A 23,284-nucleotide genomic window follows, 5' to 3' on the forward strand; every position below is an offset into this window, starting at 1 on the left:
ATTAAAGGCATGAGTCACCATGCCTGGCTGTTTCCAATGTGGCCTTGAACTCACAGAGATCCCAGATGGATTTCTGCCTCTGGAATGCTAGGATTAAAGGCATGTGCTATCACTGCCTAACTAGTGGCTTTTCTGTTCTCTGACCCCAGATAAGTTTATTAAGGTACACAATATTTTGGGGAACACAATATCACCACACCTCCCTTTTGGCCTGAGGATTCAGTAGTGGTGAGAAGTTTCTCTAGTGGCCTGTTTCCTCTAATCTTTCAGCATTTACCCCAAAGTCTGGCTCCAGGTTTTTATTATAAGACCAATTAGGATTCATGCAACAAATGGAGGACTTGGAAAAAGACTTTTAGGAGAGAGGAAGACGTAGCGGAGTTTACTCAAGGAGAGCAGATTTGTTAAGGGTGGAACAGGTGGGCGGAATTTCAGCATGGTACGAGGGAGAGCAGGCAGAAACAGAGAGTTGGGTGTGGGGGGGATATGCAGAGATGCAGGTAGAGAACGGGGGTGCAGAAGTGCAAAGCCCCGATATTATGGGCGAGGGTGTATGATGTGAGACAGCCCCACTTTGGATAAATTTTATAGTGATTGGAGATCAGATTTAGACTTGGTGTTGCCTACTTCCAAGCCTGTGCCAGAGACCGAAGACTATGGTGAGGCATGTGCCCCCCCCCATAGCCTGGGGTCAAGCAGTGTGTGGGGGCCGGTGTCTCTGGTTAGAACATATTCTAACCAAAGGTCCCACGGAACAAAGACAGATTTTTCTGGAAATGGGGTGGGCTTACCCCTGGTGTGGCCACATCCTCGCAGAGTACTCAGAAAGCCTTTGACCCAGGAGGTGTCAAAAGATTTGGAAGGGATCCTGGATTCCTTATAGGCTTTTGGTTTGAAAATGGGTGACTTGCCGAGTCAGAAGCCGGTCAGGTCTAGTGGAGGGCGGGTGGGTAAGAGGGAGAGTGGCCATGGGAAAGACTCAACTCCAGCCGGCTAGGCACCAGATGATAAGTATTTTGAATCCCCGGTAGTGGGTTTTTCCACTGATACAATAAGCCAAATCAAGCCGAATTAATAAGACCAGGTTTAATCTGAGCAAAGCATTCCCAGGTGATCTCCAGGGAAGAGGGGAAATCATGGCAGGTCTATGGACTGTAGGCGTGGTCTTGAGAAGCTCTGGGGGAGGAGCAGCTACTTGGCCGGTTTTCTGAGAGAGGAAGGGATTTGGAAAGGGAGGAGAGGGGTTGAGGCAGAGCTTCCAATGGAACAGTTGGGATTCTGGTAGGTGTTGACGGAACCTGTCATCTCTTTAGGCAACATTAGCATCTAAAACAGTGGTTCTCAGCCTTCCTAATGCTGCGACCCTTTAATACAGTTCCTCATTTTGTGGTGACCTCCGCCTTAAAATGATTTGATTGCTACTTCATAACTGTAGTTTTACTACTGATAACAGTAGTAAATCATAATGTAAACATCTTGGTCGAGACCCACAGGTCGGGAAACACTGACCTGAGCAATGTTAAAGCTTCCAACCCACGAACACAAGGTATCTTTTCATCTACATATGTTTTTACTTATTTCTTTCAGTGATGTTTATGGTTTTACTCTGTAACTTCTTCACTTTCTTGGGCACCAACAATTTGATGATAGCTTCTGCATGTGTTATGTTCGTGTCAGTACCTTTCAGAGATCTGTGACAAAGATCCCTGAAAGGAACAGCTTACGTGAGTGAGAAAAGTATCATTTGCATTCACGGTTTCAGAGGGTCTCAGTCCACGGGGGAGTGGGCAGTGTGGCTGGGTTCTCCACAGCAGGGGTGTGTGCTAGAGGTTCCTGGCATCACAGGGGTCTGGCCATGACTTTCAAAAAGCCTACCCTACTGAGCCGCTTCCGCCAGTTAGCCGCCATGCCTCCCGGCATAGTCACCAGCTGGGGACCAGTCCAAGCACAAGCCTGCAGAAAGCACCCCAGATCTAAACATTTACCCACAGTGCAGGCTGTGACTAACGCTGTGGTTCAGCCCAAGAAACGCTGAAACAGAGAAAATCTTGCTCCTTGGTTGCCCATCTACCAATGTCTAAAGAGCCTCCAGGACTGATTTCCGAGGCCGATGGGGCTGGCTTGAACTAGGACCTAACCCCTGTTAACTGAGAATCGAGCAAATGAAGCTGGCTCCATTTAAAGTGGCCACATGACAGGTCCAAGCCACCCAGCACTGGCACTAAGCATGGAACTCCACAAAGACTTATTTATGTACCCAAACCCAAAGGCCGGAGCAACACAATTTCTGAGGATTCTGATGCACCATTTGGGGGGTGCACCAGCTCACAAGACTGGTAAGAATTAAGACGGGATTGGCAAGATGGCTCAGCAGGGAAAGGCGTTGCTGACTGACGGAGCCTGTGTTTGGTCCCTGAGATCCACGCGGTAGAAGGAGAGAACTAACTTTTGACGGCTACCCTGTGGCTTCACAGGCATGGAGTGGCAGGCGCCGTCCCCCCCACTCCCCACATCCAAAACAAATAAGCAAAGCACAAAGAATTTAGCAGATGGAGGTCAAAATTTGACCTTATTTCCTTCCAGAGCTGCTGGAGCATGAGGCTCTGGCCTGAGTCATGAGAACATCTGGCACACAGCTGAGCAGTGCCCGCCCCTCTCAGGTGCAGGCGTCCCCTGGGGCCTCCCTCTCACACTTCAGGCAGGACATGGGGACAGGGGAAGGAAGTGCTGGGCAGCCGGGGCTCCAGCCTAAAATAACTAGTGGATAAACTCCTCCCTGGGCATCTAGAGAGGGGCTGGGAGGTGGCTGCCATGATTTCCTTAGTGGGGATACAGGAAAGGTGTGTCACCTGGAGGTCACCTTAGGTGTGTGTGTGTATGTACATACATGTGTGCATGTACACATGTGTGTGCACATTTAGAACCTGTCAACACTGTCTTATTCAGTCTCTCTGCCTTTTGGGGGATGCAGGGTCTCTCCCCGAATCTTGAGCTCACCAGTAGACAAGCCCTTGGGGATCCCCTGGGCGCTTCACATACCACCACAACTGGCTTTTTAGATGTGTGCTGGGGATCCGAACTCAGGTCCCTATGCTTATGTGGTAGGCACTTTACCCACAGAACCATCTCCCAAGCCTTCACTTAAAAATTTGAAAATATGGGGTTGGGGATTTAGCTCAGTGGTAGAGCGCTTGCCTAGCAAGTGCAAGGCCCTGGGTTCGGTCCTCAGCTCTGGAAAAAAAAAAAAAAGAAGAAAAGAAAAATTTGAAAATATTTATCTATCTATCTATCTATCTATCTATCTATCTATCTATCTATCTATCTATCTATCTATCTATCTATCCATCCATCCATCTATCCATCTATCTATCTATCTATCTATCTATCTATCTATCTATCTATCTATCTATCTATCTATCTATCTATCTATCTATCTATCGTGTGTGTGTGTGTGTGTGTGTGTGTGTGTGTGTGTGTGTGTGTGTATGTGTATGAGAATGTGGGCCTGTTCTTACCACGGTGCGAGTGTACAAGTCAGAGGACAGCTTTGGGTATAGGCATTTGCCTTTCCGCCTTATTTGAGACGAGGTCTCTTGTTTACTTTCACATATGACAGACTAAATGGCCTTCCAGCTCCTGGGGACCCTCCTGTCCTCATCTGCCGTCTGCTGGTTCAGTGCTGGGGTTGCAGGTGCTCTGACTGCCACTTTTGTGGGGAGTACTTTTAGCCCCTGGACCACTCCCGGTTAACTGTTTTTAATTGAGTTTGATGTTTATGAAGATTTGTTTTTATTTATGTGCGTCTATGTGTGTGTATGCTGTGTGCATGCTGGGATCGGCAGAGGCCAAGAGAGGGCATCAGACCCCCTGGAAGGGCATTACAGGTGGTTGTGAGCGACCCAACACGGAGGCTGGGAACTGATGGTTCCTCTGGAGGAACAGTGTATCAGTTATTTTTCTGTTGCTGTGGTGAAACACCATGACCAAGGAGACTCCCAGAAAGATGAGTTTATCTAGGCTTACAGTTTCAGAGGGTTTAGTGTGGGAGCCCGTTCTGGGGTTCCTCATGGCTTTACCCAGCAGGTCCGAATAGAGGATGATCAGGACCACGGGCCTGAGTGCAGGTGTCTGAGATGGCCTGCACTTGGCTGTGCTGGGGGAGGAGGTCTTTTGCTCCACCCCCTTGGCGTCTCTATAAAAACCCTGGGCCAGAGACAGTCGGGGCCCGTTGGAATAGGTTCCAGGCCCTCTCGAGGCTATCCTTTATTTTCTATCTGTTTATCTCCGCAAGATTCTCCGCTATAAATCCTTCTATCTAATATTTCCTGCTGCTCGCACTCAAGAAAACTCTGGGAAGCTGTAGGGGTGGTGGGTAAACACCCCACAGTTTAGTGTCCAAGATGGCTGAGCAAAGGTGTGGCAGCAGGAATGGGAAGCTGAGGACTCATGTTTTGAACCAAAGGCATACAACCTCAAAACCCACTACCATGACACATTTCCTCCAGCAAGACCACACTCCCAAACACTGCCATCATCTAGGGACCAAGTGTCCAAATGCTCAAGACCATGGGGACAATGTCATTCAAAGATGTCATTCAAACCCCAACAAGCAGCAAATACTCCAGGCTGTTGTCCCTCTAGCCCCTTACATGGGTTTTAGAGTGTGTGATGTTTGAATGTCCCCCACAGACTCGGGCATTTGAACACTTGATGTGCAGTTGGCGGCACTGATTGGGGAAGTTTGGATGGTGCAGCCTTGCTGGAGGAACCCACCACCAGGGACAGGCTTTGAAGTGGGAAGCTCACCTACTTCCAGTTTGCTCTCTCTGCTTTATACTTTTGGTTCAAGACGTGAGCTCTCAGCTTCCTGTCCCTTCCTTCATACCCCCCATCATGATGGGATTTTTATCCCTCTGGAACCCTAAGCCAAAATAAACTCTTATTTATATAAGTTGCCTTGGTCATGGTGTTTTTCGTTTATTTGATTGGTTTCAAGACAGGGTTTCTCTGTGTAGCTATGGCTGTCCTGGAACTCACTCTGTAGACCAGGCTGGCCTTGAACTCCGAGATCCACATGCCTCTGCCTCCTGAGTGCTGGGATTAAAGGCATATACCACAATCCAGCTGGTCATGGAGTTTTATCACAGCAATAGAAAAGTAACTAATATAGAATGTTAAGCTTAATTTTTACATGCTTGTTCATTATGCATGATCAAGGCATGGAACACAGCTGGCTCCCATTAAGCTGCTTCATCTTGTCTGCGGTCCACACTCACTGTTGTTGTTTTCTATGGTTGTGATAGACAACTGTGAACTTAGCTACTTAAATCGACACCCATCGATTATGTCACGGTTCTGTGTGAAAAGTCCCAGCAGCTCAGCTAGTTGGCAAGCTCTCCTTGGCTGGCCCAGCTCTTGCCTCATGGCTGTAGGACAGAAGGCATTTCCGGTTCACAGCTGTGGACAGAATTCATTTCCTTCCAGTTCCCCAGAGCATGCCTGTTCATGTGTTCTCTCTCTCTCTCTCCCCTTCCTGACTGCCACATCTCTTCTACCTTCAGACACAGAAAGGTCCCACGCAGGCGACTCCTTTCTCCTACGGTCACAGCTGCAATTCTGTCTGCCGAGTCCCTGTGCCTGGTGCAGTCATCAGTGACCCTCGCTGCAGGCTCCTGGGCACCCAGGCTGGACAGTCTTCACCACAGTGTTGCCTTGAGGATTTTGGGGTGCTCCCAGACACACGGCTCCCCTCCCCGGTCTGGCTGCTGCATGGACTTATGGCCCTGTAAAGCAGGAATGGGGTGGAGTGGGGGTGTCCGTCAACACACTGTAGGAGTCCCTAGTAAGCTGCCTCGCTCATCACTCTGAGGTCACGACAGTCTTCGGCACATGGGTGCTGCCCCAGTTGGGAACACTGCTTCTTCTCAGCGTTCTCCCCAGGGACATCCACACAGCCTTCGTTAGCAGCTCTCACCAGTCTTCACAGTGGGGCTCCACAGCCTGTGGAACTGGTGTGGGGAAGGAATTTGGAAACATCTGGAAGCTAGTAAAGCCCTAGAATGGCATCCCCAGGGCTTGCCGGGTCACTCTGGGGTGAGCTGAGAAAGCTGGAGGCGGCAGTGACAGGGAGCATGGGCCTCACTTCATGAGGTTTCGGGTGGACCTGAGGACGCTGGGGAATGCAGCGTACAGGGTGTTCACGTTACGCCTGCAGAGACAATGTTGAGTATATCCACGGGCCACTCTAATACTCCTTTTGCCCGTGTTTCTTATTGGCTGTGCCAATTCTTTCTCCTTATCTGCAGATAAGGTATTTGTGAGAAACACGTAGCAGATATCTTCTCTCACAGTGTGGCTTTAGGCATGTGTCAGGTCCAAAAGAAACTCAGGACAAACGGCTAACTGTGGTGCCGATTAGCACACCAAGGCACATGCCGGCCTCACTCGGTCCCTGTGGCTCCTCTCAGCTCTTCTCACTCCAGCCCCTCCCCTAAACTTCTCCAGCTCCTGGACTTGCCTTTTTCCCAGCCTCTCATTCCTATACAACCCTGCCATTTCGGCCGGGCACCGTCTTTCCTCTCGGCTCTCTCTTGGTTCTCATGCCTCCCCACCCACCATGGCCCAGCTCATTTATGCGCCATGTTCAGTCCACTACTTTCTCTGCCTGCTCTGCACTCTTCCAGATGCCTCTGGCTGTGCTCTCCCTCATATTTACAATAAAAACCTTCTCCATAACCATAGTGCTCATGTCCTCATTGTGTACAGCATTATAACTTAAAGTTGGCCCCTAAGCATCGTTCTTACTTATATATAACCTTTTACACATATATATCCCCTAATATATCCCATCATCAGCTTCTGTTTCTAAGAGCATTCACACTGCTACGCCCCAGTCAGTACCTACTACTCATCTCCAGATCTTTCTTCTTGAAGCTGAAACTCCGCCCTGAGACAGTAACCCATCTCCCATCTCCACCAGCTCCTCGCAACCTTTGCTTTTTGTGATCAGCTTCCTTTAAGTAGAGAAGGCTCATGGCATCTTTGTCTTGGAGAGGGAGGGGAATCAGTAAGTCAGACATTTTAAGTGTGTAAATGAGATGTACACTAATCTACTTGGCGTCTCTCTTCCCTGTTTGTCTATCTGCTGGGGATCCATCTGACTCCTGGTCCCTCAAACCCATGTTGAAGCATGCATTAGAATTCTCTTCTTGCCGGGTGGTGGTGGCGGCGGCGGCGGCGGCGGCGGCGGCGGCGGCGGCGGCGGCGGCGGCGGCGCGCACGCCTTTAATCCCAGCACTTGGGAGGCAGAGGCAGGCGGATCTCTGTGAGTTCGAGGCCAGCCTGGGCTACAGAGTGAGTTCCAGGAAAGGTGCAAAGCTACACAGAGAAACCCTGTCTCAACAAACAAACAAACAAACAAACAAACAAACAGAATTCCCTTCTTCAGGTTGTGGATGACACTGCCTGCTGAGGCCTCATCCAGAACATCACATCACAGGACACAGGTGAGTGCCTGCCCACTCTAGCTACCGTGAATAGGGCTGCAGTCTATCGGTCTGCGAGGACCTTTGTGTGCTAGCCTACTCTCTGTCACTGTAGGGTAGATAGGCTCTCTCTTACCACACAGGCCTGAGGCTGCACACTTGATGAAGAGGTTTGTTATGCAGCTCATAGTTTTGGGGGTCACGTGCCTAGCATTGATTTCACTGTGTGAGGACTTCCGAGGAAATGATGTCACTGTCAGAGTATGTGCAAGACGGACTAATCCCACCACAGGACAAGCCAGAGAGGGATTTGAAGAGGGGCCGTTATGGTGGACACAGGCTTCATCTCCAGAAGGTGCCACCATCTTGTAACACTGTCACTTCCCTACACCTGGGCCACCGCCTACTCTGGGGGAGGGCCCTTCTCCCCAGTTAATGAGCGCTTCCAGTGAAAGTTCCCACAGACCGCCCAGAGGAACAGATCCTAGTTGATTCTAGATCCAGTCGAACAGACAACCAAGACTAAGCTGCAGAGGAGACACTCATCAGCATGCTGTTTTCTGAGTTTTTAAAACTGTCTTTCACTGCTATTTTAATTTGCATTTTCCTAATGCTTAGTGTGGTGGTAATCTAATTGTACTGAAATGTGATTTTGATTGTATGTTAATAAATAAAGTCGCCCGGGGGTCAGAGCTATTAGAGCCATAGACAGAGTGTGGCGGTGGTGGCACACGCCTTTAATCCCATAGATCTCTGTGTGTTCAGGGATACAGCCAGCATTGGAGACATATGCCTTTAAGACCTGGGGGGCTGTACATACAGACAGTGATGAGGCAGTCACGTGTTTGGGTTTACAACCAATGAGAAGGCAGAACAATAATACTATAAAAAAGACATACAGACAGGAAGTAGCCCTCTTTCGGGAAGCTGGGACACCGCAGGCAGAAGGGTGAGATTTTAGCTCTGAGCTCTGACCTCTCGGCTTTCTCTTTTACATTGTTTCTGTGTTTCTTATTTAATAAGACGGTTAGTTACATCTACAGCTTAGAGGTATTGGGCACCTTCTTTGGTTCTTTAAGGTTCCTAATCCTTTGCCCCTTAAATTAGGCCGGTTGGCTCCGCATGGCTGAGTTAATTTGTTACTTTGTTTTGTTTTGTTTGTTTTTGTGTAGACCTTGTGTGGTAGTTTGAATATAACTGGCCCCCATAAGCTCATGGGACACGACACTGTTAGGAGGGGTGGCCTTGTTGGAGTAGATATGGCCTTATTGGAGGAAGTGTGCCACTGTGGAGGTGGATTTTGAGGTCTCATATATGCTCAAGCCACATCCAGTGTTTCAGTTCACTTCCTGTTGCCTGCTGCTTAAGATGTAGAACTCTCAGCTTCAGCACCATGTCTGCCTGCATGCCGCCATGTCCACCATGATGATAATGGACTAAACCTCTGAAACTGTAAGCCACACCATTAAATGTTTTCCACAGCAATAGGAACCCTAACTAAGACAGCCTGTGCCGGCTGGCTTTTTTTTCCCTCCATGCACTAGGCATTTACAGGTATTAAACAGGGGCCAAGCCAGGGCTGTGTTCTAGCACAATAGTTCCCTGCACCTAGGTCCAACTTTCCCTCAGTTTCCCCCCAGGCAGTTTTCAAAGTGTTCATGGTGCATCTGTGCCTTGCTAACAACCTGCTCCCTAAAATTTGGCTGTTTTTTTGTTCTCAGTTTGTTGTATCTGCGTTGCCTCTTGGGAACAGTCTCGATGCACTGCCAACCTCTTCATCTTCTGATGCTGTCAGGGCGAGATCCTCTAGGGCTGTGGAAAGCTGTTGTTTTCTCTGACAATGTAAAGAATAAAAAAGGCAGGAAAAAGCTGGGCAGTGATGGTACACACCTCTAATGTCAGCACTCTGAAGACAGAGGCAGGCAGGTCTCTGAATTTGAGGCTGGTTTGGTCTACAGAGCGAGTCTCAGGACCGCCAGGGCCACAAAGAGAAATCCTGTTTGGAAAAACCAAAAACCAAAAAGGCAGGAAAAGCAAGGTCTCAGCACTCAGCCAGATACTAGTGAAAGTATGTGCAAACACCTACACACACATGCACATGCACATGCATGCACATGAGCAAAGGGACAGACTTCCCAGGGTGAGGAGCAAACCCAGCAGAGATGGTGTGCAAGTTTGCTGGCGAGGGCTGGGGGTTTCTCTGTGTTTGAGGATGGGATGAGGCCCCTGTTCTCCAGAAGGCGGAACTGGATGGCAAGCGAGTGGATAACCCAGGTGAAGGCAGGAAAGCTGACTGAGTCCTGTGGAGACTTGAGGTTCCACTGAACAGTTACCCAGGGTTAGGGGGAGACTGTCGCACTGACCGGATCCCTAGAACTGGGGGGAAACAACCCACTGAACAGTTCCCCAGGGTTGGAGGAGACAACCCACTGACCGGATCCCTGGAATTGAGGGGAGACCATCAAGTCTTTGTCTTAGAAAAGCAGATGCAGGAGGTCAGCCATCTTAAATGTTGAAGTGAAAAACAGTATAAATCTATCAGGACCTCTTTTCCCTGTCTGTCTGTCTGTCTGTCTGTCTGTCTGTCTGTCTACCTGCCTGCCTGCTTACCAGGACCAGTTTGACTCCTAGTCCCTCACATTCTCTCACTATACAAGACACTTTATGCATGCAATCTGGAGACATCCTTTGCCTTGAAGAGGGTCATCCCTCCTGAAATCCGAAGTTACCCACATGCCCTCCGCTCTTCCCCCAGAGCCCGGCCACCCCACCCCCACCCCCCCACCCCGCCCCCAGAGGCAGGACTGCTTTCTGCACATTGTTTCTAAGGGTGTTTGTGTCATTCTCTGGCAGCTTTGAGAGAGACCACAGAGCAGAGCAGGCTGCTGTGTAGTAAGCAAGCAGGGACGCCTCTAAAGTGCCCGGGCCTGGAAGGCTGGTCATCACTGGTGGTGCGGTCAGTGCCCACATCCGTCCCTGGTCCACCCACTCCTCCTTGCCTTGGTGCTTGCAGGAGACACTAGCTCAGGAGACAGGAGCACAAAGGAGCAGCTCCATGGGAACAACCTGGCTTGTCTTCCACCATGGGCAGAACCCAGGCAGAACAGACCTGGTTGCGTGGCTGAGGTCCCACAGACCCTCCCATCCTCTAAACCCAGGACTGTGCTGCCCCCTGGCTGGTGGCGTGGAGGTGGATCAGAAAGCAGCCCAGCTGTCTTTTTTTTTGTTTTTTTTTTTTCTTTTCTCCATGAAAAGACAAAGAAAGGATCTGGCCAAGCACGTGGCACTCTCAACCCAGAGACTGTGGTGTCTACAGAACAGCCTGTAAGTGTCTGGGATCTAACTGCCTCAGAGGAGCAGTGTACTACCCTCTTTGGAGAGACAAAGCTAAGCAATGTAAGAGGGTGATTTCACTTCTCTCCAGACCAGGTCATGTTCTGGGCATTTCCAGAAGAAAGAAGAAAGGAGGAGGAGGCAGATTAAGAAATATGGTGATGTGAGGCTCCTTGGCTGGGTACCCAGCACCAAAGGAAAATAAACAGCATGGAATCAGGAAGCAGCTATGGAGATGATGGAAGGCAATGAGGTCTCTGTGTCACCTCCAACCCTGTGAGCCGTCACAAAGTGTCCCCCAGAGTGCTGACTGCACCTGAGGGAAGGTGAGCTCCCAGCTGTTCCGCTGCCATGCCTTCCTTCACTCCACCGTCACGGACTCTAACCCGCTGCAACCGTAAGTCCAATTAAACGCTGTCTTCCATGAGTTGCCTTGGCCATGGTGTTTCATCACAGCAATAGACAGTAGCTAAGACACTCTTCCACCAGACTGCTTTATTCTTTATACCTTTTTACACTCTCCAAACTGTTCGATGAGATAATAAATACCCAGCCACGCTCTAAATTTGCACTGGGACTATCAATGCTACTCGGCATCTTATTTTATATTCATTGGCATCTTAAATATTTAATTAATTAATTGGCATGTGTTTGTGTGTGTGTGTGTTTGTATGTGTGTGTGTGTGTGTGTGTGTGTGTGTGTGTGTGTGTGTGCCATAGCACACATGTGGGGGTTTGAGGACAACTTTTCGGGAGCCAGTCTCCCCCCCCCCAAATCTGTCTTAGTTACTGTTCTATTGCTGTGAACAGAGAGCATGACCAAGACAACTTATAAAAGACAGCATTTAATTGGGGGCTCACTTACAGTTCGAGAGAGTGAGTCCACGCACATCATGGCAGCAGGCGGGCAGGCATGGTGCTGGAGCAGAGCTGAGAACTGACATCCTGATCTGCAGGCAGAGAGAGAGAGACTGGGCCTGGTGTGCACTTTTAAAACCTCAGAGCCCACCCACTGTGACACATCTTCTCCAACAAGGCCACACATCCTAATCCTTCCCAAATGGTTCCACCAACTGGGGACCAAGCATTCAAACATATGAGCCTATGGAGGCTGCTCTCCTTCACACCACCACAAGTTGTATCTCTCTTGTTATGTCTGCCTCTATGTGTGTTATTTGAGCTTCCAGCAGATTCTCTTGTCTCCACCTCCGGTATCACCACAGGAGTGCTGGGGTCACAGACCTGGATCGCCACATCCTGCTGTCTATATGGGACCTGGGGCTTGAACTCAGGTCATCAGCTTGTGCAGTCAGCATTTTACCCACAGAGCTATCTCTTTGCCTGTGGAGGCTGGAATAAAAATGGTCCCCATAGGTCCATAGGGAGTGGCACAATTAGAAGGTGCGGCCTTGTTGGAGTAGGTGTGGCTTTGTGGGAGGAAGTGTGTCGCTAGGGGGTGGGCTTTCAGGTGGCAGAAGCTCAAGCCAGTTCTCTTCCTGCTGCCTGCCGATTGGGATGTAGAACTCTCAGCTCCTTCTCCAGCGCCATGTCTGCCTGCACGCTGCCATGCTTCCCCGCCATGACGATAATGGACTAAACCTCTGAAACTGAAAGGCAGCCCCAGTTAAATGTTTTCCTTTATAAGAGCTGCCGTGGTCTCTGCGTCTCTTCACAGCAGTAGAAACGCTCGCTACGACACTGCCCTAATTGGCCTCTGTGCTCTTGCTGTTCTATTTTTGCTTGCTTGCTTGAGGCAAGGTTTTGCCACGCAGCACAGGCTGGATTTGAACTCTCCGCAATTCTCCTGCCTCACCCTCCTGAAGGTTGGGATTACAGGTATATACCACCCCATTCAACTAGTTTTTGTCCTTTTTGCTTTCATGAGGTGCATGTTCAAACATCAGTCACACCTGCAGCAAACAGGAGCCAGGTGCAATTGGGAAATGAGGCGTTGCCAGGTCTTTTGAAGTCTGCTCACAAAGGAACAGCCCTGAGATGACAGGCTTCGGATGTGGAGGAGAGAGATGGAGCTGTGCCTCCCCATCATAACCGCGGAAGCTGAAACCTGAGAAGAAGGTTGGGTGTGGTGGCATGCGCCTGTAATTCTAGCACTGGGGGGTTGGTGGAAGTATCAAGGCAACTCCACATAGTTAAAAGGGAGGTTTATTCTGTGGGGTAACTCACAAGTAAAGGGATAGGTAACAGGGTCCGGGAAAGGTGTAGCGCAGTCCAGCAGTGTTCTCTGGAGAACTCTGCTCAGTCTACATCCAGTGTCCAGGATCCAGGAATCCAGGAACCAAGAGAGCCGGCGCATCCAGATCTTGGGTCTTAAGGGTTCCTGTCTCAGCCCTGCCTCGTAGGCGTGACAGTTACCTGAAGCCTCAATGGGGGTTGGAACTTCCAGGTCAAAGCTGGAACAGCTACCCACTACACTGGGGAGGTAGACACAGGAGGATCAGGGTGTCCTCAGCTACAGAGTGAGTTTCAGTCTCGCCTGGGCTACAAGAAGCCTGGTCTAAAACAAAACAAAGCAAATGACAGGAGGTGGGGAGCTGCCCCAGCTGGTAAAGTGCTTGCTGCACAAGGGCCAGTGTTTGGGTCCCAGCACCCACCTGAAAAGCTGTAACCCCGATCTGCAGGGTGGGGTCAGGGTGGTGGAGGTGGACACAGAAAGGTTTTGGCCTCACTAAAAAGGGCCAGATCTAGGTTCAGTGAAAGACTCTGTCTCAAAAAAATTAGTGACAGAGGAAATTGACCTCTGACCCCCACATGTGCACGCATGGACTAGCATACCTCTACACACATACATATATGCACACTGTACCAGCACGCATCATGCACACATACACAGAGAGATTTAAGTCAACAAAGAAACCTATCTTAGTTACTTTTCTATTGTAATGCTAACACACCATGACCAAGGCAACTTCTAGAAGGAAATTTATTTGGGGCTTAGGGTTCCAGAGGGTTTGATTTAATCATCATCCAGGTGGGACTCGTGGCAGTGAGCAGGCACATGGTGCTGGGACAGCAACTGAGAGCTCCCATCTCCATTAGCAAACAGGAAGCAGAGAGAGAACCATTCAAAATGGAGTGAGTCTTTTGTTGTTTGAGTCTTAGATGGTCTTTTAATAAAAACCCAGAGCCAGATATCAGGGTGAAAGCTGAAAGATCAGAGAAGCAGAGCAGCCAGCCACAAGTTCTTACCTCTACGAAATCCTCAGCCTAAAGAGAGTGAGTTCCTTTTTCCTTACGCCTTATATACCTTTCTCTGCCCTGATGTATTACTTCCTGGGATTAAAGGTGTGTGTGCTTCCCAAACAAAGGCATGAGATCTCAAGTGATAGGAATAAGGGTGTGTGCCACCATTGCCTGGCCTCTATGTCTAATCTAGTGGCTGGCTCTGTCCTCTGAGCCTCAGGCAAGTTTATTAGGGTACATAATGTATCACTACAGGAGTCCTTCCTCCATCGAGGCTACACCTAATCCTCCCCCAAAAGCCGCCAACAGCGGACATATGGAAGTTGTTCATGTCAAGTGTTGGTCCCAATAAGAAAAGTGATTTTGTAGCACACTCGGTCCTCTGTCTGCCACCAGAGCTGAGCAAAAAGGAGAGAGAAAAGTCTCACTGTCTGAGAACCTCTGCAGGGCACTGATGGTCCCATCCTTGGGGCCTATGATCGATGGAGCCATCTACACTCCATTTGTTCCTTTCTCACTATCCAGTCCCACTCGCCTTTCTCCATCCTTTCCCAACCCAGGAGGGTGTCTAGGTCCTACCCTGTGATCCAGGGTCCTGGGGACACAACACCACAGTGCTTGCATTATGAGGTGGGACTGAACTGCATTTGGCCGTCAGGTTCTGTGAACCACACTGGGTTCCGAGATACACAGATCCCACTGCCATGCCATCTACCTGCCACCCACACACCCTACCTGCCCTTGACCTCTGTCTGGTTCCTCTTGCCTGCTCCACTAAACGCAGCGTGCTGAGGAATAAGGAACCCTACTTGAGCTGGAGTCTGTGGGTCACTTCCAAGGTGCTCATGTACATGGCTACCTCCTCTTCTTGGATGAGGAGGGCAGAGATGGAGTTTCCTTCCTCCCTGCCCAGGTTGGGGCAGCTGCCAGGCTCTGGAAAGTGGAAGTCCTGGGCTCTTACCCGAATCCCATCACTGCCTGAGTGTGATGAGCAGTCACTGCCTTGCAGTTTACAGCTTTCTCTCTCACACTGGTTTTTAGAGACAGGGTTTCTCTGTGTAGCCTCAGCTGTCCTGGAACTCACTCTGTAGACCAGGCTGACCTCAAACTCACAGAGATCCGCCTTGGTCTGCCTCCCGAGTGCTGGGACTAAAGGTGTGCCCCGCCGCCCGGCAAGTTTACTTCTCTTAAAGGGGTTTGCACTCACAGACACCATGCCGAGGCTCTGGCCACTCCTCTCTGGGCAGCCTCGAGGAAGCCCTATGGTTTGAGTCTGCACCGAGGCCAGCATCAGGAGCTTTTGTATTTGCCAATGGCCAGCCAGATGGCTCTTTGCCACCCATGTATCGGTAGACACCCCAGAGCTCTGGGAGCCAGGAAGCAGGCTATTTGCTGTCCGAGGAACACAGATACGTCTCTAACAAAATCTGATGATGCTCTCCTGAGTGGGAAAGTCTGCGGGAGGCCCCTCCTGCTTCCCCAAAGGTGCTCAGACAGGCTGGCCCTAATTATCTAGTAATGACCTTGCCCAGGAGTTGGAGGACCCCAGGCCATTGTTGACACTGCTCTGAGGCCTGGGGGCTGCTTTGTGCAAGTCTAGTTTGTCTACACCTCTGGCTTTCTCCTCACAGGTTCGTTCCCTGGAATCTGAGCTCAGAGATGCTAAGTGCCACCTCTGAAGAGCCTGGCTGTGCCACAGGAAGGGCCTGCACAGCAATTGCACAGGTCAGCCGTGGCCACCCGGGAAGCCTCCTAGCAGACAAATTGATCTAGAGCCATGATTCTCAAAACTCTGTAGACTGTAATGAGCCAGGATCCAGACCAAACGAATTCAGAGGGAAAACTGAGCAGGGGCCCTTTTTAAAGGGGACATTTTAGTTCATAGAATTTTCTAGCTCCATCAGGTGGCATGGGCCTGTAATCCCACCTACACGGGAAGCTGAGGCAGGAGGATCACAAGTTCAAGACCAGCTCCAGCAATTTCCCTTACAAATGTTTAAGCTGGATGAGAACACCAGAGAACTATTTGCCATTGCAGGGCAAGCTGACGGGACCTGAACCCAGGCTCCCAGCTAGCTCATCAGGGCTGCTCCTACAGTCACATCTGCACTCAAGGCCCTAGGACCTGCCACAGTGGGACTTCCATGTTCTCAACAGCTGCTGGTACCAACATTTTGATAAATGTCTTAGGAAACAAAACTAATTTAGTGGTAAGAATCAAAGCAGGGTCTGGTGTGAAAGAATGGATGTGCAGCCTGAGGCTTTGGGGGGACACTGGAGTGTGCATGGATAAGGATGTGAGAAACACCCATAGGCTTTAGGGGGGCACTGGAGTGTGCACGGATAAGCATTCAAGGAGCACCCGGAGGCTTTAGGGGGACACTGGAGTGTGCACGGATAAGCATTCAAGGAGCAACCAGAGGCTTTAGGTGGACACTGGAGTGTGCATGGATACAACACATACAGCAGCACCCACAGACTCAATGCCAGCTCTAGCTTCATGGCCACCAGCCCTTTCTGGAAGTCTGGCAGGGTACAGAGAACCATTGAGGGGTTACCCCTTGCTTGGCCAGATGTGCACAGGCTCCTACGTGACTGGAAGCCTGGGGAGGAGGGCGAGAGGGGACGGTCAAGGGCTGAGAACCCTTGCTAAGGATCCAGAGCAAGAGCCAAGCTGGCCCCACAGTGCCTTGTCCTGTGGTCCCTGGGCAGGGCTGGAGAGGAAGACCAGGTTGCCGAATCTGAGGGATGAAGGTGACAGGGGTGTGACTGGATCTGTGACGTTGGTTATTATAAAAACTCAGGGTAATCACAGCTGCTCTTTTGGGGATGGCTTGCCCACACCCCTGGTTTAAACATTGCCTGTCCTGACCTTAGGACATCTGTCTTCAGTGGTGTCCCCTCTGGGGTCTGAAGACCTGACAGGGAGGGGACAGGCCTGTCTTGTCCACACCAGTGTCCGCAGTATCAGGCGGCACTCACCACATGAAGGTGTTATGAACGGTGTTGGACAGCGTGGACTTGTGACATGACACACGACATTTCTGGTGAGTTGAAAAAGGACGATCTGGGGTTTACTGGGGATTGAACCCAGGGCCTTGTGTGCGTGACTGACATGTGTCTACCACCCACCCACACTTCTAGCCTTGGAGAACAGATTTTTTTTCTTTTTAATTGGAAAAGCTTTTCATTTCTTAACTTGCCTACTTAGAGAAGTTTAGTATCTAGGTGGAAACGCCAAAGTAAGAAACCACTACAAGAAAATAAAGAGAATTTCCAAGATCCATCTCAATTTTATAAGGAGATGAGAAGGTGACCAAGAGGCAAGGTCACAGCTGGAGATGAGAAAGAGGGGAAGTCTTTGCCAAAGGTGTGAAGCTCATAAGGTCAGATTTTAGCGGAGCATCAGGATAAGGAGTGGCTAGGAACTTCTCTACCTGGGATGTGTCACGATGCGCTGGGGGTGGGGCCATCCCCTGGGGTCTGGGGATTGCCTGGACCTTGGGTATACTAATGCTTTCTGGGTGATTATGCTGTGCAACCGAGTGTAAGACCCATTGCTTTAGAAGGGGAGGAGACATGTCCTTTTTCTCTATAGCTTTGAGACTTCTCAAGCAATCTTCCATTTTCACAGGAACCAGCCCCCCTCCTCGTGTGTGTGTGTGTGTGTGTGTGTGTGTGTGTGTGTGTGTGTGTGTGTGTGTGAATGAATGCGTGTGAATGACTGAGGTCAACCTGAGGAATCATTCCTCAGGCTCTGTCTACCTTGGTTTTTTTGAGCCTCTCACTGGGACCCAAAGCTCGCTGATCAGGCAAATGTGACCTCTCCCCACCCCCTTCCTGGCTTTTAAAAATGCCCGTGTGACAAGAGCTTTATTAAGATATCTCCCTAGCCCAGGCTTCTCTCTTATAAATGGCAGGTTCTAGATGGGTGCTGAGAATAGTGTGGGAGAGGAGGTCTTTACCCTAATAGCTCAGCACCCCCTGCCCCCTTCCGAGAAAGCCATTAATTAATGAAGAGGTCAGTTGCAATGGGAATCTCCGATGGACAAACTTACATCTTACTCCCCACAGGGTGGGGTGGGTCTGGGGGAGGGGAACACCCAGTGAGGAGAGAAGCTGGTCCCCTTCCACTGCATTACCTGCCAGTTTGTGGCCCTGGGCCTGTGTGTTTGTATCCAGATGGGGTGTTCACTCATTCTGCTATTCAGGGCACAGGTGACCATGCCTTGCACCCTTTGAAGCAAGTAAGACAGGCATGGTGGGTGTGTAGGATGAAGAAAGAGTTCATCCAGTCCCGTTAACACCTGGGGCTTCAGCAAAGCCTGCTGTGGGTCCTGTGTGCTATCCAAGCCGTAAACCTGCCTTGTCCTGACTGGTGAGCTTTCCTTGAAATAGGTCTAAAGGGGACAAAGTATCAATACAGGTCTCAGCCCAGAAATTTTAGGGTTAGGGAATTCCTACGGTAGCTAGGAAGCCAGTGGCTATGAGGACAAGGGACATGGCTTGCAGTGATCATAGGGACCCCAAAAATACTCAGAAAGAGAAATTTGCAAGAGACAGATAGGGTTGGGGGACCATGAAAACCTAAAGACTCACCCTTACTGTTGGAATGTGCATCACGTCCCACAGATTCCTGTCTGAACACGTGGTGCCCCAACGACAGTGCTGTTCTGGGGAGCTGGGGAGCCTTGGGAGATGGGCCTGGAAGGTGACACCCGTTTCTACTTTTCTATTTATTTATTTATTGGTATTTCAAGACAGAGTTTCTCTGTGTAGTCCTGGCTGTCCTGGAACTCGTTCTATAGACTAGGCTGGCCTCGAACTTAGAGATCCTCCTGCCTCTGCCTCCCGAGTGCTGGGATTAAAGACATGTTTTTACTTATTTGCTGCTGCTGCAATGTGGCCATCTCAAGCTTCCACTGCCACAAAAGCCACACCGGTCACATCTTCCCACCAGAGAAGACTGTGCTGTCTGCGACCACGTGCTAACCTAAACTTCTTCCCTGATCGATCCCATTAGATATTGTCTCAGTGAAAATTAGTCACTTGTGGTCATTAAAACTGATGTTGGGACAGGTGTGGTGGGTCTTACCTGTCATTTTAGCGCTTGGTAGCCTGAGGCAGGAGGACTACCATGAGTTTGAAGCCAGTCTGGGTTACACAGTGAGATCATGTCTCAGAAAAACAAGTCAAAATAAACAAAACAAAACTCAACTAAACTAAACAAACACTCCTCCTCCTCCTCCTTTAGTTTTTTTGGAGACCGAATTTCTCTAACTTCCTGGTCCTGGAACTCACTCTGTAGACCAGGCTGGCCTCGAGATCCGCCTGTCTTTGCCTCCTGAGTGCTGGGATTAAAGGCGTGTGCCACCACCGCCTGGCTCCAAACAAACTTTTGCTGAGTAAATTTAGGATGTGTTTCCCAAGTTGCATTTGACCCCACAGTCCATTTATAATTGCAATGAGAAAACAAACCAATCCCCTCTCCCCTGGTACGCCTTCACTGTCTCTCCTCACTCTGCCCTTGTGCCTTCCACTGAAGATTCTGTTGGCCAAGTTGAGATTGAGTCTACATTCCCACTGGCCTGGAGTAGAAAGTGGTTTGATTTAAAATATTCCACTACTGATGACCTCACACCCACACGCATACTAATTGGAGTCTGGCTTGTGTGTTATTTATATGACATAAAATTGGGGTGCACATGCATGTTGGGATAGAAGAGAGGTTTCTCTAGATTACAAGATGGACGAACTAACCCTTGGGCAGTGGCCTGCCAGTTGAAGACTGATCTGCATTTATGACCCAGTGAAACCCAGGGGAGCTAGCACATGCTTCCTTTTGTGATGGGTAGCATTTCTAAACCACCGGTGGTGGTCTCAGTGAGAATGGTCTGCATAGGCTCCTGTGTTTGAATACTTGGTTAGAATAGTTGGAACTGTTTAGGGAAGAATGGGAGGTGTGGATTTGTTGGAGGAAGTGGAGGTGGGCTATGAGGTCATTCTCCATGTTTCTCTTTCTCTGCCTCATGGATGTAAGCTCTCAGCTACTGCTCCAGTGCCATGTCTGCTAGCCTGCTGCCGTGAACTCCATCCAACCCTCTGCAGCTGTAAGTGCCAAATTAAATTTTTTTTTTTAAAGTTGCTTTGGTCATGGCAGTAGAAAAGAAATGAAGACATCCCTACTTATTATTTTTTTTTTTTTTAAATCAAATGGACTTCCTATCCCTAAGGGATTCCAACCCTGGACAACTTCCCCATGCACTCACATGAAGAAGTGAGACACCCCTCAGCACTTACTTACTTAGACTTGGACTATGGGAAAGAACAGATTTGGATTCCCAAACCGCAACATCAGACTTCGGATGGGTAAGGTCAAGGGTGCCAAGAGTGAATTTTGAGGGGATGACAATTGCTTTTCCACTTCTGCTAGAACCTTTGGATGAGGGGACTGGCTGTGACATGGCAAGGGGGCACCTTCAATTTAAAGACTCATCATTATCCTAGCACCCTGGAGGCAGAGGCAGGCAGTTTGAAGCCAGCATGGTCTACATAGTAAATTTCAGGCCAGCCAAGGCTATATAGAGACCTTGTCCTTCCCCATCCCCGGGGTGGGGATGGGACACTAATCACTTACCCAGTTGACACTCCCCCAGGTCCCGTGAAGTTACTGGCTTATTTGAAAATAACTGTGGACACATTGTGCTTGGTGGGTGGAAGCAAGTGAGTGTAGGATACGAAGCCAAGTGAGAATGGGGATGCTGTAGGCTCATCTACATTGTCTGGTCTACACCAGTGAGTGTACAAGACTGCATTGCTGTGTGTCTAAGGCGGGAGACGCTTATCGTGGGAGGAACAATTACTAGAGAACGTTGCTGTCAGCAGACAGAATCATCAGACAGAGCCTTGGAGACAAGGAATGCCAAAGCCTGCTCTAAAGACAGCCATGTGTTAAACAGGGAAAACATTCATCATGGGACAAGTCAGCCAGCTTCCATGTAATTGTCATAATCTAGCCTTGGAATGTGCTTCTTAAAAAAAAAAAAGGCCTTTTGTACTCTTTCATGTATGAAAGGTAGTTTCTTCAGATCTTAGGTGACTGTACACGTGGTGACCCATAGTGGTATGTATTTGATCCCTCTCCTGGAGGATTAGGGCTATCCATCGCAGCACTTTAGATAACCAGTCTGAAAGCTGAGTACACACAGTGACCAACTACAGGGACACACTTTTCTTTTAAAGACTTATGTGTGTGCATGATACATGTGTGCAGCTGACTGTGGCAGCCAGAAGAGGACATCAGATTCTCTGGAGTTGGAATTACAGGCGGTTGTGAGTTGCCCTATGTGATTGCTGGGAATTGAACTCAGGACCTTTGGAGGACTATCTACTGCTCTTAACCACCTGGCCATCTCTCCAGCTGGGGTTACGCTGATTTGCTTTTTGCCTTCCTTCCTAATGCACATAGCTCATCAGCGCACCTATGATACTTGCAAACCTATGCTTGTGGGATGGGGTGTAAGCTCAGCTGAAGTGCTTGGGGGCCTGGAGAGTTGCATTGAGTTTAGAGTGTAGACTGGAAAATGGGTCTTTAAGGAGCTGGATATATGGTCATGCTTTTAGAAGAATCCAGGGGGAAAGCCTGGTGGACTAACCGAGGAAGTCAGTAAGCCATCTCACAACTAAGGCGAACACATTAACAAGATCACAAGTGGGCAGGGTCAGTCATGTACCCTCAGAGAGATGGGTGCCATGAAAGCAAGTGAACCAGGTAGGTACAAGGGGGGGCAGTCTGGGAAGGCACTTAAGCTGATGGGTGGTCAGGTCTTCCCAGAAGGGTACTTAGATCATGACCAAGGGGAGAGCTGAGGCAGAGCTTGGTCAAGGACCCAAGACAGGAATGAGCTCAGCTGTCAGGGCAGGGTGCAGCCAGGGCTCAGTGAGAGGCAGGTGAAGAACTTGGAGGTCAGAAACTGGCTGGTAATGCTGTCCCCATGGGAGCTGCAGCAACAAGTGTTTCTGAGCAGTATCCCTAGAATAGGATCTGGGATCAGTGATAACTGACCCAAAAGGGGTGGGAGTGTAGCCTCCTTTCAGAATGTTTTTCCTCTTTAACTAGAGCAGCAATTCTCAACCCGTGGGTCACAACTCCTTTGAGGGGGCATTAAACAACCCGTTCAGAGGGGTTGCATATCAGATGTTTATATTACAGTTCCTAACAGTGGCAAAACTACAGTTAGGAAGTAGCAATGAAATAATTTTAAGGTTGGGGCTCATCACAACATAAGGAACTGTATTACAGGGTTGCAGCATTAGCAAGGTCGAGAATCATTGCTCTAAAGCATAGTCATTGAACAAAGTAAGGGTTTCTTTTCGCTACAAGGTCTCACTATGTAGACCAGGCTAGCCTTGAACTCAGAGATCCACCTGCTTCTGTCTCCAGTTAGCTGTGGTTTATGACACTTTCTAATGCATCACATACTTGGGCCAGTAATCCCCTATAGCCTCCACCTTACCATTATCCTTCTTTTATCAAGGGCTTTATCAGTTGCCACTCACAGACCCAGGGGACTGCTGTGGCATGGACGTCCCCCAAGTTTTTATGTTGAAATCCTCATGTCCAAGTGTCCATCCCAAGTTGTCTGTCCTCTTCTAACCACACAGACCTGCTGATGACTTAACCTTAGTGGTGAGAAACAAGCTTCTGTTGTAATCTACCCAGTTTACGGGCAGAAATTGCTGCTGAAATCAGTGACATTTTGGGGTGCACAGAGAGCAAACAAGAGGTCAGCTGGATATGAGCTGGGCTGCTTGGGCCTGGACCCTGCCCTGCTACTTCCCATGTGGCTTTGGACACAATCCCTACTCCAGGCTTTAGCTTCTGTGTTCAGTAAGGGGACACAGTGAGGCCCAGGGTCAAAGGTCATGAGCAACAGTGTGGGTGGTCCGAACAACAGCACAGGGGACAGTCCCTCGAGCCCCAAGTTCTCCACCGTCATCATTTCTCAGTTTAGGGGATCTGCCAGTTACGGGGGCCAGCAGAGGCACCCGAGGGACACCACCTGGGACTAAGCGGTGTCTGCTCTCACCCCGAGGGGCTGCTTCCTCGTGCAGAGGCAGCAGGCGGAAGCTTATTCTGGGTTGCCATGGAGAAAACTTGGGATTTTTTTTTTTTTTTTGGGGGGGAACCATTTAAGATTTAAGATCCCAGACAGGAAGAGGCTCATGTTGTGAGCGAGGAGACAAATGCCTCAGCTGACACAGAG

This window comes from Peromyscus maniculatus, chromosome 20, assembly GCF_049852395.1.
Source record: "Peromyscus maniculatus bairdii isolate BWxNUB_F1_BW_parent chromosome 20, HU_Pman_BW_mat_3.1, whole genome shotgun sequence".
Lineage (NCBI taxonomy): Eukaryota > Metazoa > Chordata > Mammalia > Rodentia > Cricetidae > Peromyscus > Peromyscus maniculatus.